Raw genomic sequence first — 20,443 nt, forward strand, 5'->3', positions numbered from 1 at the left:
AAAATTTTTCAGAGCAGCGGCTTCAAAGCCTCTGTTACTTTAACGTCACGTCTTTAATTAGCCGACGAGCAGTATGTGTTACGAATTGGAGTTTTTGCTCTTTCTCTCTTTAGCTCTGTTTAACAGATAATCTGTCACGTGAATATTTGAGAATGGTGAAAAAAGCTTTTGATAAAATACAACACCAAGGGGCCGAAATATAGCTGCTAGTGGGTAGGTAAGTAATAAATGATTAAAATCTTAAACTCCACGATTATTTTAAACAACATATTATCTATCTTTTCAATGACACAGCTAAATAGTATGACCTACATATTTACCTCTCAGGTTTGCTAGATAAAGAGAATAACAAAGTAATCCTGTACAAATATGGTTAGAACTTTATCTCATTACTTTTTGAGTATTTCCGAGAATCGTTGCACAACAAGAATTAGAAAAGAAATTACGCGACACGACAAAGGCACGCTCGACCAAGAAATCTCCGGGGTAACGACGTCGTCTCGTTACATGGTTATAATAACGCGTATTTCCATAAAAGCACAACGGTTTACATATACACATTGCGCGATGGCACAAACCCGTATCATTGTATGGAGCCTCTTGACATTCCGGTCACGTTTAATATTTCTTATTTCCTTTGTCTCATTTCTTCTCAAGCCAGGATGACATCAAGCCTGCTATCATTGTGTTTTTTTGCTCCAATTCCGCGACTCAGGGATTTTTGTACTTACGTTATAAGTTCGCCGGATTTCTTTGATCTTGTATAAAAGGGAGTAGTGTTCATTTATCATATTTGGCTCGGACGAGGCTTATATGGATATTTTTGTCGTGTTTCTGTAAACGGTTTATGCTCTTTTAAAAGCATTCGTAATATAATTGGGTTTGAAATCCAAGCGCTGATTCACAAGAGATGACTCATATTCATACCCCGGGGGTTTTTGGTGTAGAAATATTTTAAACTAGCCAAATAATATGTAAAAACTGTAAAAACAGATATCATTTCAACATTTCTTAGCACATTTGGAGCTTTCTTCGTATTTTTGATTCATAGTTTGGTAATTATTTTCCGATAAACGATGTTATATATACTAAATCATTCCCGCACCCAAAACCCCGGGTTACGCTCATAAGACGTTTTTATTTATTTATTATTTGCACATGCAAGGTCTATAGAAAACGGATCTACCTAATACTCTAACCTATAGAGATAGGTAATTAAAAAGTAAGGTAGGTAAGGATCTCTAACCTAGTTTTTATGGTCACTTTGAGCTACTGTGTGTAGCAGTATAGTTCTATATGTAAGTTTTTGATATATACAGAGGCATTTAAATCATCTGACCTGGGGGCCTAGCGAAGATGTCCATCGTTTGCGCCACGACAACGAAACGCTTTTCTCTCTCTATCACTGTTACATGTTAGTGCGGTAGAAAGACAGATATCGTTGTAGAAGCGTAAACGATTGGCATTTTGACTAAGCACCCAGGACTACATGGCATCTTAGATAAATTTCTGATGTAGCTGTTGCGAGCTAGGTTTTCACTCTCTAGCTCCGGCTGGACCTGGCTCGCGGCCCATAGTTCGGAGCCCCTGGACTAGAGGGTCGTGAGTGAGTTTAGATCCCACACTTACTATACCACACACTCATGGTCTGAGACAAGATGCGACCTTAAGATTGACAACAAGTTCATGTATGAACCTACCTACACATAAAAAATAAATGTAAATAGGTCGGTCGACGATACCTTGGATTTGAATTGCCGTTTTACTAAAAAAGGAATAAGATTCCAAGTCACAAAATTTTAGTAAGATTATATTTACTTATTCAAGATTAGATTTTTTGGTGCCTGAGGTCATTTATTATTTATTTATATTATATGCGGACAAACTTTAGAATAACAACAAATTTTGTAAAATATGCCGACTAAATTAAGAGTATAGGTTTGTAGCTGAAAAATTGCATACCCACTTTATGAATGAATTATGTCCATAAAGTGGGTATGCTCTTTTGCAGCTCACTGTGCCGTCTATAAAGTGTCAGATTGACCTAGCCCTAGCGATAGGCACACACGGAGGCAATACTAGTAAACGTTTTGTACATTTCGCCGGTATAGCTTCCATTTGATATTGGATAGCAATTTATTTATCATACATATTGCGGATACGTACGAGTACCGACCCGCTGCAAAAGATTCTTCCTTACCAAAGAAAATCAAGAATACGTGCGGTGAATACCTGGCTCACCTGTCCGCGTCTGCCTCGTCGCTTAAAATGTTTAAAAGTTACTTTAAAAGTCACATTAGACGCGGGTCCACGGAGTTTTGTACTACTTGATTATGCTTTATTATTTTTTAGAAATATCAGTCGGTTTGTAAACTGGCGTTTAGATCAATTCATAATTGCATATGCCTCGTGGTACTCGTAATCACAGTACACGCACCGCGATATTGCACCAACTTTTCGTCGAGCATCTCTCCCCTTCAGCGGAGGCAGCATAGTTCCATTTTAATCACCTATCACTATACCCGTCACTTTCGCGCTTAACTTGACAAGCGTTTCGTGGCAAACGATAAAGAGCCGACCATCTTAGCCCTACAGAACCCGATCTCTCTAGACAAAAACAGCTTCAGTTGTCATCGTTCTTCTGACAATTAATTTAAATTCACAATTTTTTTTTATTTCTGCTGCCTAAAGTTTGTTGACAATTCAAGAAATCGATAGTTGCTGTCAACATAAAACTTCGAAGCAATATAGGTGAGGAAAAGCGTCGAACGTAATAATTTAAAGAGTTTCAGTCGGGTGTGTCGGTAAAAGTTGGTAAAAAGCGTTCCCAGAGAACTCCGCACATATCTAGACGGGAGTTTGTGGGTTTAAGTTGAAATTTATGCTGTGTGAGTATTCAGTGTGTTAAGCAAGAAGGAGAACACATGAGTTAGCGCCGCATACATCACGCAGGACGTGGCATATCGCTGCGACACTGCATATGCAAGCCGCAGCCGTGCCGCGCCACGCCCGCTCGCACCTCCTCACAAACACCCTGTACATATTATAATAACTTACGACATGGCAAATAGATGACTTAAGACTGCATGGTAAAAAGAACAACACTTTGTAAAAATTTTACAGTAATTTAAAAGAACAGCTTTAGTGCAAAATGCGCTTTTTAGATTAAGGGGGATCCGTTTTTAGGCATTTATAGGCATTTATTTAACTGGAAATACTTATTCGTTGCAAAACATTGATATTTATTACGAGCTTAATTCAACATACATATTTGCATACCTATATTGAATTAAGCTAATATGCATACTTAAGTAAAACCAGTGACAATGCTAATGAATAATTATAATGTCACCATGCTGGTCTGTTTAAAATCACCTCGATGAGAACTATGAGTAGACATCTGTTTAAAGAAAAATACAGTCGGCGGGAAAAGCTTGTCTCGAAAAACAAAATTTTGACAACACTCGCGCCACATGTTTGGGAGAGCCTGGCGGCTGTAACACGGTCGTTTTTTTTATCACCTGTCACCATGCCTGTCACATTCTAACAAGTATGTAAGTGTGAAAGTGACAGGCATAGTGACAAGCGATAAAAATGCAACCATGCTGCCACCGCAGGTCTCCCTGTCATCCGTCTTGTCTTGTGTATCTGTGTCATGTGTCCTTAACATATGGCGCGAGTGACTGAAAACACGCGAATTAAGCCGTAAAATTAGTTTAATGGTAGTATGTCTCATGACAGTTTGATTTCGAAAAACGTATTATTAATTTTTTGGCATTACAAAAATAACGTTTTTCTACTCGTCGGCTGTAATGGTTTAATTACGTGCCGCCGCGCTCCCATAGAAAAGACTAAACGGGCGCGGGGCGAGACTAAATAGTCGCGCGTTTATGTCTTTTGTACTACATTTTTGTCTACTGAGATACTTACCATTTTTTTATTAATTAATTAGGTTTAATAGTAAAAAAAAGTATTATTTTAGATGACACGTAGAAAAAGGATTGTATACAATAGTGATATATTCAAGCTTTTCAATCTCGTACCTCACTTAGGCAAGTTTGCAAGCTTCGTTGCTTAAACACGTTACTCGACTGAAAAGTACACTCTACGACGATTGTATAAAATACTATTACTTTATTTTATTATATGATGCTAAAGAAAATAGGAAGCACGTTGTCCGATTTTGTAATCGTTTAGACTATACTAAAAATATTAAAATCTGACCAAGTGCATGTCGGGTCACGTACGCATCATGTAGGGTTCCGTACCTTCCCGGCACTTACGTCGTTTTAATAAGATCATTTTTTATTTTAATTGAATTTTAATAAAATCACTTTTATTTTAATTTAATTGTTTCAAAAGTTAGAAGGGGCCAAACACACAATATAATTGAATTTCGGAACGGCTATTTCTAAAAGTATTTACTGATCAAAAAAGTTTTTTAGCAAGTTCAATGTTATTTTTGAAGACTTATCAATCGGTGTGCTACATGTTGATTTTTGATTTTACTTGAATTTTCTATTTTTACTTTTAGTTACAATATTCATACATTGGACGATGTATCCATCCATTCATGTTATTAAAAATGTTAACTTCTAAACTAAGTAGCGGCTCACAAAACACACCTACGTTCCAAATTTCGTTAAAATATATCTCATAGTAATATGGCTGTGACATACAGGCACGAACATGACGAAACTATAAGGGTTCTAGGGCCCTACCGCGAAAACAGAAATTCGCAAATTTCGGGGCTCTTTCTCCTTTACTAAGACGTAATTAGAGTGACAGAGAAAAATACCCGCAATTGACGAACTTCGACTTTCGCGGTTAGCTTTGTTGTTGCCAATTTGGCTGCGGAACCCTAAAAACGGAGTATAATGCAAGAATAACGAAGTATTATTTTTCATACTTGTTTTGTATACGCACATAATATCAAGGTTGGACTGGATGAGGGATGATGAAAGTCTATCAATCAAATACTCTATAGAGCTACTACCTAACATCATTGCTTGTAACGGCCTATATGAAATACGGTAGTACTACTGAAAGTTAAGATAAATACGACATTCCTATAGCCTAGTGTGAGACATTTGATTATATATACGAATCATTTACCAAATTATTGTTCATATGGTGTGTGGTATCATTTCGTTTTCCGCGGTGTAAAATTACTCGCTAATAAAGTAACAAATATATAGGTATAGACGGGACGGCGACATCGCCTAAATAGACGGAATACGATCGTAGAAGGCGGTTTTGGCGCGCACTTTGTAATAAAAACTTTTGTAATTACACTCATTTGGGGCAAGGACCACGGCGTTAACGCGATGTCGTGCCAAAAACGGCTATTATTTTTATAACAGCAGCTCGCTAACTTCTTTGAACTCAGCGCACTGTCGCCAGCGCTACATACATTTTGTACTCGTACAACGAAACAGCTGCCTTTATTTCGTAAAACATGATTTTGCAGTAATAATATGCCTTACTGTAACTTACTGTACTTTAAGGTTTTAACATCGTATAGTTATGTTTATTACATAGACTTCGAGCCAGGAACAGATTTCCATTACCAATGGGGTCCCGGGCGATAACTCGTTTAGTGGTTAACGGCTACGTATGTTGAACCCTGGTGGACGTCAGCTGCCGCTCTGCTAGTGGGTTGAGAAATGGCAGCCAGCGAAACACGTAAAAGTAATTAATAAATTTAGTCATCGCATGCAGTTTGGTACTTTGTGAAATGATAGTTTTGATGATATTGTGAATTAAAAAAAAATCATAAGCCGGTTGTATCGCGGTGGAAAGAACGTGAGCTGCTTGCATGTAAATGTAAAAAATAAACGCTTTTTATGAGAGTGATAACAAAATCATGAAACTTTACATGTAGCATTCCATCAGGTGTTTATATAAACGTATTACGCATTACGCATACTTTGCGGACATAAGTGGTAAAGGCGCGTATTTTTTAAACGTTGTTGGCTGGTTAAAGGCTGGCTATTTTTTATATTCATGATAGCATCTAAACTATCATCTGATAAAGTGTCAGCAGGGAGGCGATGACTGACCATATATGCTCCGGGCCCGCGGTCTAGTACGTTAACTAGAATGGCACTACGACAATATTGCTTCAATCTCTTGTTTGCCACCGTCGCAAAAGGAAGATCCACGCCCTGTGCTCCCATTTATAATTTAATCTGCGTCAAATAATAATTAACAGTAAAATCATAAAGATGTCAGAGATAACATCAAGGAAGTTCGGTACAATTTGTGAATAATTCGTTGAGTAAAATTATAAATCCGCGCCCGGACACAGGGAGCCGTGTCAGCCCGTGACAGCGAGGACTTGCGGCCCGCTTGTAAAAACTTTTCTAATTATGTACATTTTGTAGCGAAGACGCGGCGGCGCGGGCGCTACTTCACCCGCATTGTATTTTCTAGTTAATTTCGTGGATCCGATGTCAACACAACGGGTGACTGCTTAGAACTTGTTCACTGGAACAAAATAACAAATTTGACTCTTGTCTTATTGTATGAGGATAAAATGTAGAAGCGCAAAGCTTTTCAATAATTTAGAATCATTGTCACCAGAAGACGTATTGTGGCATTGGAAACTTCCGGTATCCGATGCAGTGTCAAAAGTCAATTCCCTCGACCCCCAATTTTGGATGGTCGAATTGCCACGCAGTGGATAGTCTTAAGTGCCAGTGTTGGCCGAAAGTTAATCAGAATTGGCTATTAAATAACCATTACAAATTGAACCGAAAACCGTAACGGATGGTTACAGTTTACGGCTCAATTTGTAATGGTTAAAGTCAATTCCAATTAACGTTCGGCCAACACTGCCGAGTGCCTAGCGCCAGTATCCCACTAATAATCCTTTCACACTACATTGACAGTCGGTGGCGACTTACGACCTAAAGTAAACACGCCCTGCTACACAAATCTCGATATTGATTTGATGTCAATTTCATCTAATTTTGACTTTATTTACCCTGCATCTTGTTTGTTTTGATTGAAACAAGTAATATACGCTAGCGCACCGAGGTATAAGTAATATATCAATAATATTTTTTTCAAAGTTCGAATGCCGCTCCCACAAACTTTAATGGAAAGCGAGTTGCCTCATAGCGTGCGTAAACTAGAGCTTTAATCACATGTATACTTCGAAGCCTGCTTCGAAGTTTCAAACTTTTACCCGGTTTCTTTCAGCGGGTCGACATCTAATAAATTAGTAGAATACCAGGGAAACGAGTGCGCATTCGTAAGTAAACATGATTGATTTATTTATTTTGAGAAAACAGTTGATATTACGTACTATGTAGCATACATTCTATCATTTTTTTATCTAACTACGGAAAGGGGTTATAATCTTAGCACTCTGTGTTTTATATATTTATCACATGTATTGTGAATATTGTGATTCTTCATTACCTTAAACTACTGAACCGATCTTGATGAACGTTGTATCAATCAGTTACTTTTGACAGTTTGGCTATAGGTATTTTAAGCTGATTTTCAAAAGGTTGTAGTTCAGTTTCAGTTTTTTAAGTTCTTGTTTGTTAAGAAAACATTTCCATAAAGAATTTTATGATATAGGATGCAAATGAGCAGACGGATCACCTGATGGTAAGCGATTACCACCGCCCATGGACACCTGTAACATCAAAGGGTTTGTAAGTGTGTTGCCGGCATTTAAAATGGGAGAACGCTCTTTTCTTGAAAGTTTGAAGGTCACTTTCATACCTGGTTTAAGTGTGAAAATCGATGGTGTGGTTACGGCTATGCATAACAATTTACAGCTTATATGCACTAATAAAGTAACGATTATCACACGGAAAAGAAGCGATCAATAGAAAACATATGCATTTATGCGAATAAGGATTCAGTCCAGAATATTAACAGACAGGGACCTGATATAACCGCTTCTCGATAAATAAAAATATGGAATGAGACATGGTTTATGTACTTAAAACGTATATCAGTATATCATTATTTTACATTACTTACCCTTGTACAGGCACTTCACTTCAATTTACGAATTAAGGGTATATTTTCCCCAATTACTATATAAAACAATTTTATGGAGCATATACGTCCAGTATGTTTTCCCGGAACCTCTAGAGGTCCCGTAACACCGTCCGCCGTAAACAAGAGAGTGGTCTGTTACTTTTTACGCGGCACTTGTTTCCTTCTCCTCGCCATTCTTGAGAATATTTTCTGGGGCAGTCTAAATCGTAAGAGGGAGCGACGCTAGCAGAGCGTTTAGCGAATACTATAATGATTAGTCCAGAATGGTGAAAAATATGCAGTGGACCTCGGGGTCCAGGGATACGAAGTTCAATAAAGGGAAGAAAATCTAACATTGTTAAAAACTAGTACTTACAAGAACCTACATTTGAATAAGCTACGTCAATGCCATTGGTATAAGCTAAACCTGCTTATACCACTAGAACAAAGTTTTGTAAAAAGTACTGTATTACGGAGCAAAAGCGTCTGTAGGTAATCAAGTCCTTCAAGCCTTTTGGGTTTTGTAGCTGTAAGAAATTTTTCTCACGACCAGGTAATTCAATAAAGTGAATACGCCTAGAGTGAGTCTGCAACAATTTGATAGCACACGCGGTGCAAGTGCTATTATAAAAGTCATAATTAACTCTATCGTAAAGTTCATGATTTATGGCGTTTTTAATTTGAATTACTGCTCAAAATAGCAAATTTTCAGCTTTTCGGATATACTTAAATGTCACTGAGTTTTAGTGTACCCGCTTGAACTCAAAACTTGAGTCGTTGGCCGTGCGAATACTTTACAGCGGCCGAACGAGACGACCCATCTAGTCCAACGACGCTGCGTCTGCATGATACAGCTCCACGTGTCTCGAGGATTATGAAACTCTCGTAAACTTAGACTAGGACTTTGTACAAATATCTACGGGGTTTGGTGAGCACGTACATACCTAAGTAGAGAGGAAAAAAATGTATTCTATTCATATGCTTAGTTTGGGATGTAAGTAAATAAATATGTTATCTATCTCATTTTCTATTGTGTATTATTTTATTACAGTTGTATATGACACTTTGTAGCGCTTGTTACAAAAATACGCTTTTACAGTTAACTGAAATAGATCCGAAGATAGCCTTTTTGGCTTTTTAATTATTTTTCTATTTCGTATATTTAAAAAAGAATATTTATCCAAGATAGCTACGCCTTAATTCCATTACAATTTCATAGCAGCATAAGATGCGCTCAAGAAACTAAGCGACGGGCGCGGATAAATCTCGGCTTAAACAATTCATTCATGGCTCCTGAAAAATGGAACACTATTAAAACTTGTTTATGCGCTTTGCATAAATACAAATGAATGGCACAGCATCCCAGTTAAGACCGTAGTCGGAAACTTTTGTAATTATTGTTATTACGACTCGACCGAGCATCTACTCTCGACACAATGTCATATTTTCTACTTAATCGCACAGAGTTTGCAAACATTATCTATTTATAGGCAACTTTTGTACTACGCTCGACATAAATTATTCGAATTAAGTTGCGTCGTTAAACGTAATTAACGAGCTAACAGCGTACATCAGTTAGCGTCGGTAATTTAATCTGCACATTTTAAAACTCGTCCATAAATGTGCACTCAATGTATTAAATTCTGACAATGAGTCACGACCGTCCCGCGCAAACAGTAGAGGAGAGTACTTATTGTAAAAAAGCGACATTTAAATCTCCCCCTGTAATATGAGTAACAGCTTATTTGGGTATAAATCGTGGGCGCGCGCTCGTTCGTCAAACGACTCAATGAGCGAGGCAATCGGTTAGAGTGTGCTCCGCTCTTAACAGGCCCGTAACCGTGTTTACAGGCCCCGCTCAGCCGAAGATTGCCGTCATTATACATCCCTTTCAATCACTAAACGATCATTTAGCTAATTCTATTACTAACTAAAATATTATTACTAATTGGGTTCAATCACCTCAAAGAGTACCTATGATAAACTACTACTTGCTATATAAACAAATATTACTGAAATACATCTGTAAACTACTTATTATGTTTTTATTTCTTTACAAGTATTTTGAGTTGAAAACAAAAAGTTTTTAAAAAAAATCTTGTATAATACTCATACTAATATTCTTTATTTCAGACCAGGTCCATAATTATACAATATTAATTACTTATATTATAATGTAAGTGGGACTGGGCAGGCCATGTACGACGTAAACTAGTCACGGAGTGGGTGCCACAAAACGCTGGCATGGTCGGCCTAAGAGGAGATGGCGGGACGACCTGGACGCAGCAACTGCACGGATGATGCAGTTCATCGGGAAGATTGGAAGTTTAGGGGGAAGGCCTTTGCCCAGCAGTGGGACACTTTATAGGGTTGTTAAAAAAACTATAATGTACAATATTTGTTTATTCACATAGACTCTCATTTTAGCGTTTAACTCAGTTCGGTCAACATGGTTATAGGTACTGTTTTAGATCGTGGTCTAAATAGTTCATCTTTATTTCTACTTGATATAGATATACCTAAAATATAAATATTATATTATATAGGTAGTGCTTAATGGAAATATTTACTTCGATGTTAGCCGGCGGTGGTGAAGCTACAGTATAACGTACTTAGTTGATAGATTATACTCAATACTTAGTACTTACGTAGTATAGGTATAGTGTAGTGTACGCTACAACAACGAATTTGTGAATAGAGGCGCGACACCGTTGTCAAATTAATACTTTGTTTCACCTGACGTCGACACAGGTATTCCTGTGTGTACGCTGGTAATTATTCACCTAGCTAACAAATAGATTAGTCCCATCCACAAGCGCTGAGATATTTTGTTTCACAGATTGATCCTATGCAATCACTCAATTCGACTGATATCATGGTAGCACTTAATTGTAGCACTGAAAACTTAATATTGCCTAGTTAGTCAGTTGAATTTTTGAAGTCTGATCTAGACGGCTTAGTTTTCAGAGAAGACTTGGAAGGTGAGATGGCATAAACAAGTGTTAACGCCTAATATTAGATTTCAGAGGCTGGGAAGTCTGGCATGTCTTTAGGGTGGCACGGGAGAAAAATAACAAAATTTATTTCTCGATTTTGAAAGAAACCTGAGTAACTTTGGTACCTATAAACATTTAGTACTATCCCCTTTTACAAATTGATCTGCGTTGCACTGTAAAAATGGACGACCCGCGTGAAATCGCCTTTTCATACAAACGTAGTCCTCATTTTCCTGTCTAGATACTCACATTATTGAATATATTGTGACACAATTTGTTGTATATCAACCACAGCTATGCCCTTGTCCTTACGTTCGATTTTGTTTGTATTTTAGATTATAATAAGAGTTAGAAATTTTAAAATTTGTATGAAACCTATTTTTTGTACCTAATTTTTACAATAATCAATTAATCTAAAAAGTGAAACGTAGTGAGCTATGCCTCTGGTTAATATACATCAAATTATGTAAAACTATTTTCCAACATGTCAATATCCAGAGAGGGAAATGGGAACTACTTTTGTATGGAGAAGCGGCCGTTCCCTTTCCTCTTAAGAGAAGAGTTTAAATTTCAAAAAGCTGATAAAAGCTAAAACATCATCTAAATAATGAGTAATTTCAACCTCAAGCTTCAACCCTTTAGTTGAAAAGTGCCCGCTCCCACCGCGAAGGGGTTCAAGCGCCTTTCAGTGGATTTTTCCACAATTTCAACGAGTTTTCCACAATCCACTAATTAATCACTGCGATGATTAATCAGGGCCGCGGGCGCATTTAAAGCCGACTAATGATCCGTTTGACGGACCCGTAGTGTACATAAGAACAGCAAGTTTGTTCATCAAAACTGTGTTAAAACAAAAACAAAGCTTTAATGCAAGTGCATTGCTGTGGAAGTTAGAAAAGACACTACTTCATGTTGGCATTCGATGGTATGAGTAGCCTACTATTCCATACTTTCTACCTATTTATATGGAGTTTTGTTGAAATGTGTTCCCCCAGAATCAACGTGTTTTCTATAATCTACAAAATAATCACTGACGAGTCTAAAGAACCTAAAGCAGACGAAAGGAAAGTAATTATCTGTCTGGCTACATGTTAAAAAGAGTAATCTTGAGGAATTTTGCCTACGACTGTTTAGTTCCTTTGCCAAAATGATTCTTGGTTATCGCATTAGTACATTACGATACAAGTGCGAAAAATAGGAAATTCGAAACGAGTGGCGATAAATTAAAACACGACCGAAGGGAGTGTTTTAAATATACACGAGTTGCGAATTACCTATTCGCACATGTATCGTACAACGTTTTACAGTACATATGGCCCTTTAAATGTTCGACACAGTAACGTAATATGCTAATTTTCGCACTAGTGCTATAAAGCAGCACCATATGTACTGTAAATTCATTATACAGTTTCAGCAATCCACATCATCGGGTTTAATAACGTTAAATGAGTATAAACTTGTGTGCAAATAATTTTCATCAGCTTTTGCATTTATATTTATTCCATAAAGCCATTCATGATAGTCTCAAATAAGCTCGGTGTGCTCAACAGATTTCACACCCGGCCCACCGCCTATTGCTTTATAAGGCGCAGGTGCGCCCACACATGGAATACTGTTCTCATCTATGGGCAGGGGCACCCCGGTATGAGCTTCTCTTTCTGGACCGCATCCAAGGAAGAGCGACTCGAATTGTCGACTACCAGCGTATTTCGGATAGGCTTGACTCCTTGGCGCTGCGTAAAGATGTGGCCTCGCTCCTCATTTTCTATCGCATGTATAACGGGAAGTGCTGCGGGGAATTATTCAGATTAATCCCTGCCGCTTCTTTTCGGCATAGCCCTACGCGACAAAATTTCCATCCTCACCACTTAGATGGTTGACAGTCCTCATCTGTGCGTTTCTCCAAAAACTTCCTGTCTCGCACAGCTAAACTGTGGTATGACCTGTGGCCTGCGGCATTTCCGGACCGATAGAACCTTCAAACCTTCAAAAAAAGAGCCTTATCTTAAAGGCCGGCAACGCACTTTAAACACCTCTGGTGTTGCGGGTGTCCATGGGCGGCGGTAATCGCTTACCATTAGGCGATCCGTCTGCTCCTAAATAATAAAAAAATCATGATTTCGGATTTGCTTATAACATATTATTATTTACCTGTACTTTTGTATTTACTGTATTCGGATGCAGCGGTGGTATTTCTTTCTAGCATGTAGCGAGGACGGGGTCATGCAGTAGTTACCATTCGTAATTTACGATGTCAATGAAGGTTTAGTAGCGGTGTTAATCGATGCACGTCGTTTTGTTCATAAATCGTCAGCGGATTTTACATTCATCCAACTAAAATGTAAATTGCTGAAGCAGTAAATTGTTTAGTTCAGGCTTGCGAGTTTCGCTTTAAAATGTAAACTATATGAATGCTATTAATTTTGCTTGCACCGATAAATCAGAATTATCTACCTGGACGTTTATTAATTTATTGAGATTGTTGGTAATTAACGCTTCCTGAGGTGCGATATAAATATATGCAGTGGCAAAATTAAATCATCTCGGGTTTCTTTTTTGTCCATTTACGAGTTTCATGTGAAAAAGTCTTTAATCATGAAATGCAATATTTCGTAAATGTGAAGAGGATTCAGATAATGAAAGTGGCAAAATGAGAACCTAATATTAATATAATGAGACATATATTATTATCAAAATAATAAGTTGTATTGGTTTAGGTATATCATATGAGTATTGTCTAGTTTTGGGAAAATAGGTTACGAGGTTCCTGAGTCTTGGGTGTTTTCTATGTATATAAGTATGTATTTATCTATATACCCATAGTACAAGTTTTGCTTAGTTTGGGGCTAGGTCGATCTGAGTAAGATTGTCCCCAAATATTTATATATTTATTTAATCAATTATTATACAAGTTACCTTATTTTTTTCTCTTAAGTTAAACTGTCACGGAGAAATTACCTGTAACAAAGAACTTCATTAGGCATACTATGTCATTATGAGTATCACTTTATTAATAGTCAACACGAATAACACCATTCAAACTGTGATGAAAGAAAAACATGGGGGAGCTCTTTATCGGAACCAATCTCGCCACTTGCCGGTCGACTACGCTGAATGCGCTTAATTGTCGACTCATTCGGGATTCTGTGCCTCTTTGTGGATGTTTGACTGGCAGAGAGTGCTTTTAGATATTAAGTTTGTAATTTATTTATTGGTTTATTAAGATTTAATTATTCTAGGAGACATTCAACCAAAACGTTATTGAATGATTAATTTTATAGTATGTAACAATCATTAGTTATAGTTATACAATGTATAATTCCTTTTGACATGTACATTGGGGTTATCAATAAATATTTGTATTTGTATATCTCCGAATTTTACAAATGCACTTGAAGATCACAACAAGTATTTTTTTTATTATTAACCCATAGAAACGGGACTTAATTGCGTATTAAGTTTTAAATTTACCTCCCACGTTTCGAGGATGGCGTTGTCCCCGTCGGAGGTAAATAAAAACTTATTTAATACGCGATTAAGTCCCGTTTCTATGACTTAATAATGCGTAAAAATCGTAAAAGTTTAATTAAGTAATGCTTATTTTTCATTTTCGTCCTAAACTCAATTTAGTTAAATTACGAGTATAATGACAACTATGAATTTATTTTTCATTAAATCAATCTCTTCACTAGCATTCATTATTTGGTTCTGTTTTTCAAACTAATAAAACGTTTAGCTTGCGGACTTAAACAGAAATTAATTCAAAACTTACTACATAATATTTGCGTAAATTTGGCCTATAAAACAATACTCCAGAGAAACAACATAACGCATCTCTTGTTGACTGTACTTGTAGGTCCTCGCTTTGTGCGCGGTCTTACGTCGGCTGACATGTCCCATTGTCCTCGCAGCCCGCTTTCATGTCGGCAACAAGTTTCGACTTACGGGACCCTTTTTCATAACTTTTACAGGCGAAAAGAACAAATGAAGCATTCGTAATATCGGTCTAGAGTAATTAGAGCTTTTGTTTTGCAATAACTCTTGTGCATTGACGTATGAGATAGAATCAGTCAAACAAAAGGGTGAACTCTTTGAAGTGGGGAGGGGTGTGACATGGAGTAAGCTTTGTCGTTCACCAAATAGGTGGAACAGCTATTTTTGTTTATTATGTCTTGTTTCTGTACCGTAGAAAAGTAAATCTTCTTATAAATTAACAAGAGTAAGTTACGAGAATGTTAAGTATTTAAAGATCACTAAAATATCTCACGACTTATGAAAATGTATTATACAACTATTTTAAATAAATTTCATCTGTATATTTAGTCATAAATATCTAAGCCCAGTAGAGAAAAAATATTAATGAGGTAATTAACTGACGATGTTGCGCCGACGTTTTAATTTTGATGAGAAGAGCTGTGAATAACTCGTTTATTAATAAGTTTCATTATTCCTGATGAAATCACATTGTGTTGTAATAACAAAAGACAATTAGTAATAATATTTATATTGATATATTCTACTTACTACATACCTAAATATATATGAGACCAATACTGTTTGGCAACCTCCTTAATTATCTTTGCGATTGAAAGTATATTTTAATTCAGTCAAAAAATATATTTTTTAAGATGAGGAAAACTGACTTGGCAAAATAAATTTTCCTGGCTCAGCGTAATCGTTACAAGTGGCCGCCTAAAGGCATAATGTACCACTAGCTCTTGGTTTATTTGCATTCCTTTTTCGTTTCCGTCGTACATATTTTCGTTTTCATATTGAAAAATCGCAAGTAAGTGAACACTCAGGGAAAAAGACAAAATGAAAGAACTCTGTGTTTTAATGGGTTAATTAGCCGACGATCCTCCGGTCTGAGCTTTAATTAAAATGAAAAATTTTCGTGCCTACACCGAGGGAAATAATTGCCGCTTGCCTTCCGCGTGGAACTATTCAGGTGAGAGGAGAGTAAATAGAGTAACAGTGCCGGCAGAATTAAGCGTCATTTAATTTATCTCTGACGTCCCGGGAATTTGAATAGAATATTTCATATATGTATATATTATTACTTATTTCATTCATAAGAATCATAAGGGAAATAAAACCCGCCGGTTAAAATAAATTTGGATTGCTTCTATTAACCTCAAAAAACAATGCATTACATAAAGTGGTTTCAACCGCGTCAAAGTCGAGATAATACATTGGTTGTGCACTATCTCAGTCGACAATCAGCGCAGAGACTGCACGCCCTCCTAATGGACGCATTAAAAATGTAATCGTACCCTATTTGTATTATTAAATCTCTCAATTAAAGCTCTAATAATGATAGATTAAACTGAACTGCACAACAGTACGATCAATATAATATTAGAATCAATTAATAAAAAAATAAAATAAAATAATTAAAAATCGTTATTTCAGACATACAAGTCCATTGGGGTTAGTAATTGAATTAAAATTAGAGTTAATTTTTATTAAAACTAAATACTGCAATAAAGCTCTTTAACAGTGCAAAATCATAAGGCAACTAAAACTTTTTTGCTTATATTTCGTGTAGTCACAATTTTATTCAAGTCACAATACATATCATATATTGTGTATCTTTGATACGCCTACATATTTTAAGGGTATTTATAAAATAATTAGGGAAGCAATGTATCACTGCTTTGTTTGAGGGCATTTATTTGTATGGCAGATATTTGTTCCTGAGTCATGGATGTTTTCTATATATTTAAGTATTTTTATATTATGTATATCGTTGTCTGAGTACTCACAACACAAGCCTTCTGGAGCTTACCGTGGGACTTAGTCAATTTGTGTAAGAATGTCCCTATAATATTTATTTATTAGTTTTTGTTCGTATTCAAAACGTCGCACTTACTGAGGTGACGTTAGAATTGTCACAAGTGGGTTAATACCTAGGTATATGTATGCGATACATTACCGCCCAAAACAAGTACAAAAAAAACGTTTTCTTGCCATTAAAACCTAACGCCTCGTTTATTTTATTTTTATTTGTGGACGTATTTAAAATACCCGTTGGAGGTACACGTTATGTTTTTTCATTGAGAAAATGACTTAAAAACTGGGTATTAAAAAAAAAAAATGATCAGAAATGTGATTCACGATCAGATATTATGTTATATTGCTACACGAATACTCTATGATTTTCAACTTTTCTCCTTTTTTAGGGTTCCGTAGCCAAATGGCATAAAACGGAACCCTTATAGTTTCGCCGGAACCCTACACTGAGCGTGGCCCGACATGCTCTTGGCCGGTTATGTTAATTTAAAAGTGGGTCTACTTAGCCATTGGAAAGTTAAGTCAGGTGCGTCGAGGTATTATTCACCCAGTGATACGATCTTATCCTTCATTTTCCTAATAAAAGAACTACTCCCCAGGTCAGTGATTTTCAGGTCATACATTCAGGACATAGGGCTCTCAGAAAGGATTTCCATTTTCCACGGTCCAGCGCGGCCACTTCCAACTGCGCAAAACCGAGGCCAACTGATGCAGATGATGATCATAATGTAAGAAAAAGGCCCTTTATGCTACCTATTCAATATTTAGAATGTAGCATATAGTAATGTAGAGTCAAAAATTAACTAGTACTTACGAGTAGAATTTTGTTCTGAATCTTAAATGCGCATAAAATACCGATAACTCACGGCACACACGTTAGCGTTCATCGTTTTAACTGATTGTGTTCTTAAACTGCAATAAACTATGTAAATTTCTAAATTTGAATTACAAACAACAATGCGACAATCAGGAATGGAAAATGGCTGGCAGTCATTGGAGGTGGGCGGTGGCTAAAAGTGGCGCTTTCAGTTGGACGGTAGCGGCAGTGGAGCGATAGCGGTGTCGTGTCGCGCGGTGTGAGTTATGTGTCGCAGCGAGCGTTAATCGTCTCCAACGCTCGTACTTCACCTGCTTTATTCTACTACTTGAGAAAAAACTAAGCGATACGCAACTGCTGCTAGTGCTGCGTGATACAGTAAAATAGTACAAGATACTAGTAATGTGTGCCGGAACAAACTTTTATAGGCATACTTTAGGATCGCAGCAAATGTTGATATATAATGATATTGATATCATAAAAAATAGTGCCCCCGCCAAGTGTAGTATACCCTCTTTTCTCGGAGCCATTCAGGGCATTTTTCAACCCCCCTCTTACGTTGTTATGGATATAGCTATTAGTTTGAATTTCCAGTGACAGAATGAAACAAAGATATATTCTTAATTTAATTTTGTTTGAACTTGTAGTTTCAAAGATTCTTAATTTTGCCACTGATCACTTATAGTCCAACGATCATCTATAATCTAAGGTACTTCAGACACAGAAGTTACACATTTTGAATACATTTAGTAGTCTATAAAACCCTAGAAAAATCTACCATAATGCAATTTCAGGAAGTTTCCCAATTTCAGAAAATGCATAAGTTCCTTTGTAAATGTATGTATTAAAAAGTTACCAGTCAGTGCGTTCGTCACATTTATATTGTGAATGTTGGTAGTAAGTCACAGATAAACCATATTTATTTGTACAACAAGAGAGAAAAGTTTGATATTTTTTCGAGTGCTTGTTTTGAGTCCCGTAAGCGAAAGATTCAGTAATTTTGAATCTTGAGCGTAGTAAGGGACTCGAGCAGAGAGAAAAGCGCACGAGATGTAAATAATTTTGATGTTATGTAGAACACAAAACTTTTCACAACAGCAGTGAGAACATATTTGGAAGGTAAAAAAACAACCTGCAAAAATGTAATCCGTCTTCATCACTATTTGACTCATGTTTTCTTAAGGTATTCTAACAATTAAGTTTAATCACCACAATAAAATAAAACGGAAATAATTAAATAACGAACATCAATTGACATTTCAATCGACAACTTTTTTTGTAAAAAAAAAACTTTGTAAGATACGGTCCGAATTGCGGATAAATCTATTTGTCAACTATAGTAGAGATCGTTAAAAGAATTTACTTTGCGTAACAATTGCGTAATTTTTGTAAATTCATCGTTTTGATAGTACCTATATTAAAATACGTAAAACATGGTGTTTTTATTAAATTTTAACTTTTATTTCTGTTGGGTAATTGACTAGCATAGACCGTGGGGACTCACCTGTGATGTGGTATGCAGCTTCCTCAGGGGCCCCTGGTCGTGATTCCTTCGATGATGAAATGTAAAAATCTCATAGGCTGGCGTCGGTAGACGACTTCTATTTGTGCTGAATACTGAGAGGTTTTGATTTTGGGTTTAAAAGCTCAAGCTTTCGACGGAGCGAGCAGATACAGCGCGTTTCGAATTTGAGATCGTTGAGAAGAGAGTATAGCAACACTCGAGCTTCGGTGTTGCGCGCTTTGAGAAAGCGTTCCGTTTTAGGCTTGTCCCGTTTGGAATATGCTATTCGATTAAGTATTAACCGATTAAAAAATAGAGACAAGAAAATACGTATAGCCCATGGAATTGGTACATTTTACCTGACATCAAATGAGGCAGTTCTGTTTTTTTATATGTTGGTAGTGATGAAATGGTATTAACAAATACAAGTTTTCGACCTCAAAAGCCCTTGGGATCATTGAAAAGTACATGAAAATCGATTAAATTTTAGAACTTTTTTCAGTTGTATTTTTTTCCACCAAAATCTGGAGTTACGGTAAAAGTCACAATGCACACTTTTAAGAAGAAGAAATGCAATGAATTGACTATAATTGTTTCTTAGTAAGCCGAATAGTTCATAAGATACAGCTTCTCAAAGGTTTGTAAAAATGTGAACTAACTGTCTTATACCTCGGCTTCGAGTACGTATCGTTCAGTTTTTAAATCCAATTCTATGTTCTCTTACTTTTGATAAGTTAATTACGTATCGAATAATATTAAAAATGTAAATTCCAATGAAAGCAAAAAATATTATAAACACGGACATTTATAATATTTTTGCTTTAATTGGAATCGCGAGATTCCAGTTTATATTAAGTATCCTCGTAATATAAACCCAAGCGATTTAATTGCTTGCAGAATTTGAAGACAAAACGGGCAACTGTCGCGTCGCGGCTTAGATTAAAACAATTTGTTTCCCGGGCACACCGCGCACGGCCGCTACCACAATAAACACTACTCATTTATTTACCTCTGACATCATAAAAGTACTAACTAACCACATTTTCAAGTATTTAATGATCTTGAAATAAGAGATAGACATAGTGATCTACGAAGTAGATATTCATATTATTATTATTTTTATCTTTATTTAGTTCATAATTGCTTATCGATCTAAGTTACATGTTAAAAGAAAATATGACACTTAATTTTGCTAGGCACATAAATGATACTCAATTAATTGCCAAAAAGTTATATGAATGTTCATAGTTCAACAATATTTCATTTGGGCATATGTTTATATATTTATAAAAATTGACTAGTGTGATGTGAGAAACATAATGCAGTTTG

General features: G+C 36.4%; 2 long non-coding RNA genes across 3 annotated transcripts in view; both read right to left on the reverse strand.

The window, feature by feature from the left end:
• Window positions 1-20,443, reverse strand: part of LOC133533385 (uncharacterized) — a 247,009-nt gene that overhangs the window by 144,442 nt on the left and 82,124 nt on the right. The gene's annotated exons all lie outside the window — the stretch shown is intronic.
• Window positions 6,169-20,443, reverse strand: part of LOC133533386 (uncharacterized) — a 59,379-nt gene continuing 45,104 nt past the window's right edge. The window contains exons 2-3 of one of the 2 annotated variants that reach the window (XR_009801867.1): window positions 13,152-13,334; window positions 6,169-6,489 (exon numbers count right to left, since the gene is read on the reverse strand). This is a non-coding gene — a long non-coding RNA (uncharacterized LOC133533386). Of the gene's footprint in view, window positions 6,490-13,151; window positions 13,350-20,443 lie in introns of both variants that reach the window. The other variant, XR_009801866.1, reaches the window with a different exon arrangement.

The sequence above is a fragment of the Cydia pomonella genome, unplaced genomic scaffold, assembly GCF_033807575.1.
Source record: "Cydia pomonella isolate Wapato2018A unplaced genomic scaffold, ilCydPomo1 PGA_scaffold_161, whole genome shotgun sequence".
NCBI classification, from domain to species: Eukaryota; Metazoa; Arthropoda; class Insecta; order Lepidoptera; family Tortricidae; genus Cydia; species Cydia pomonella.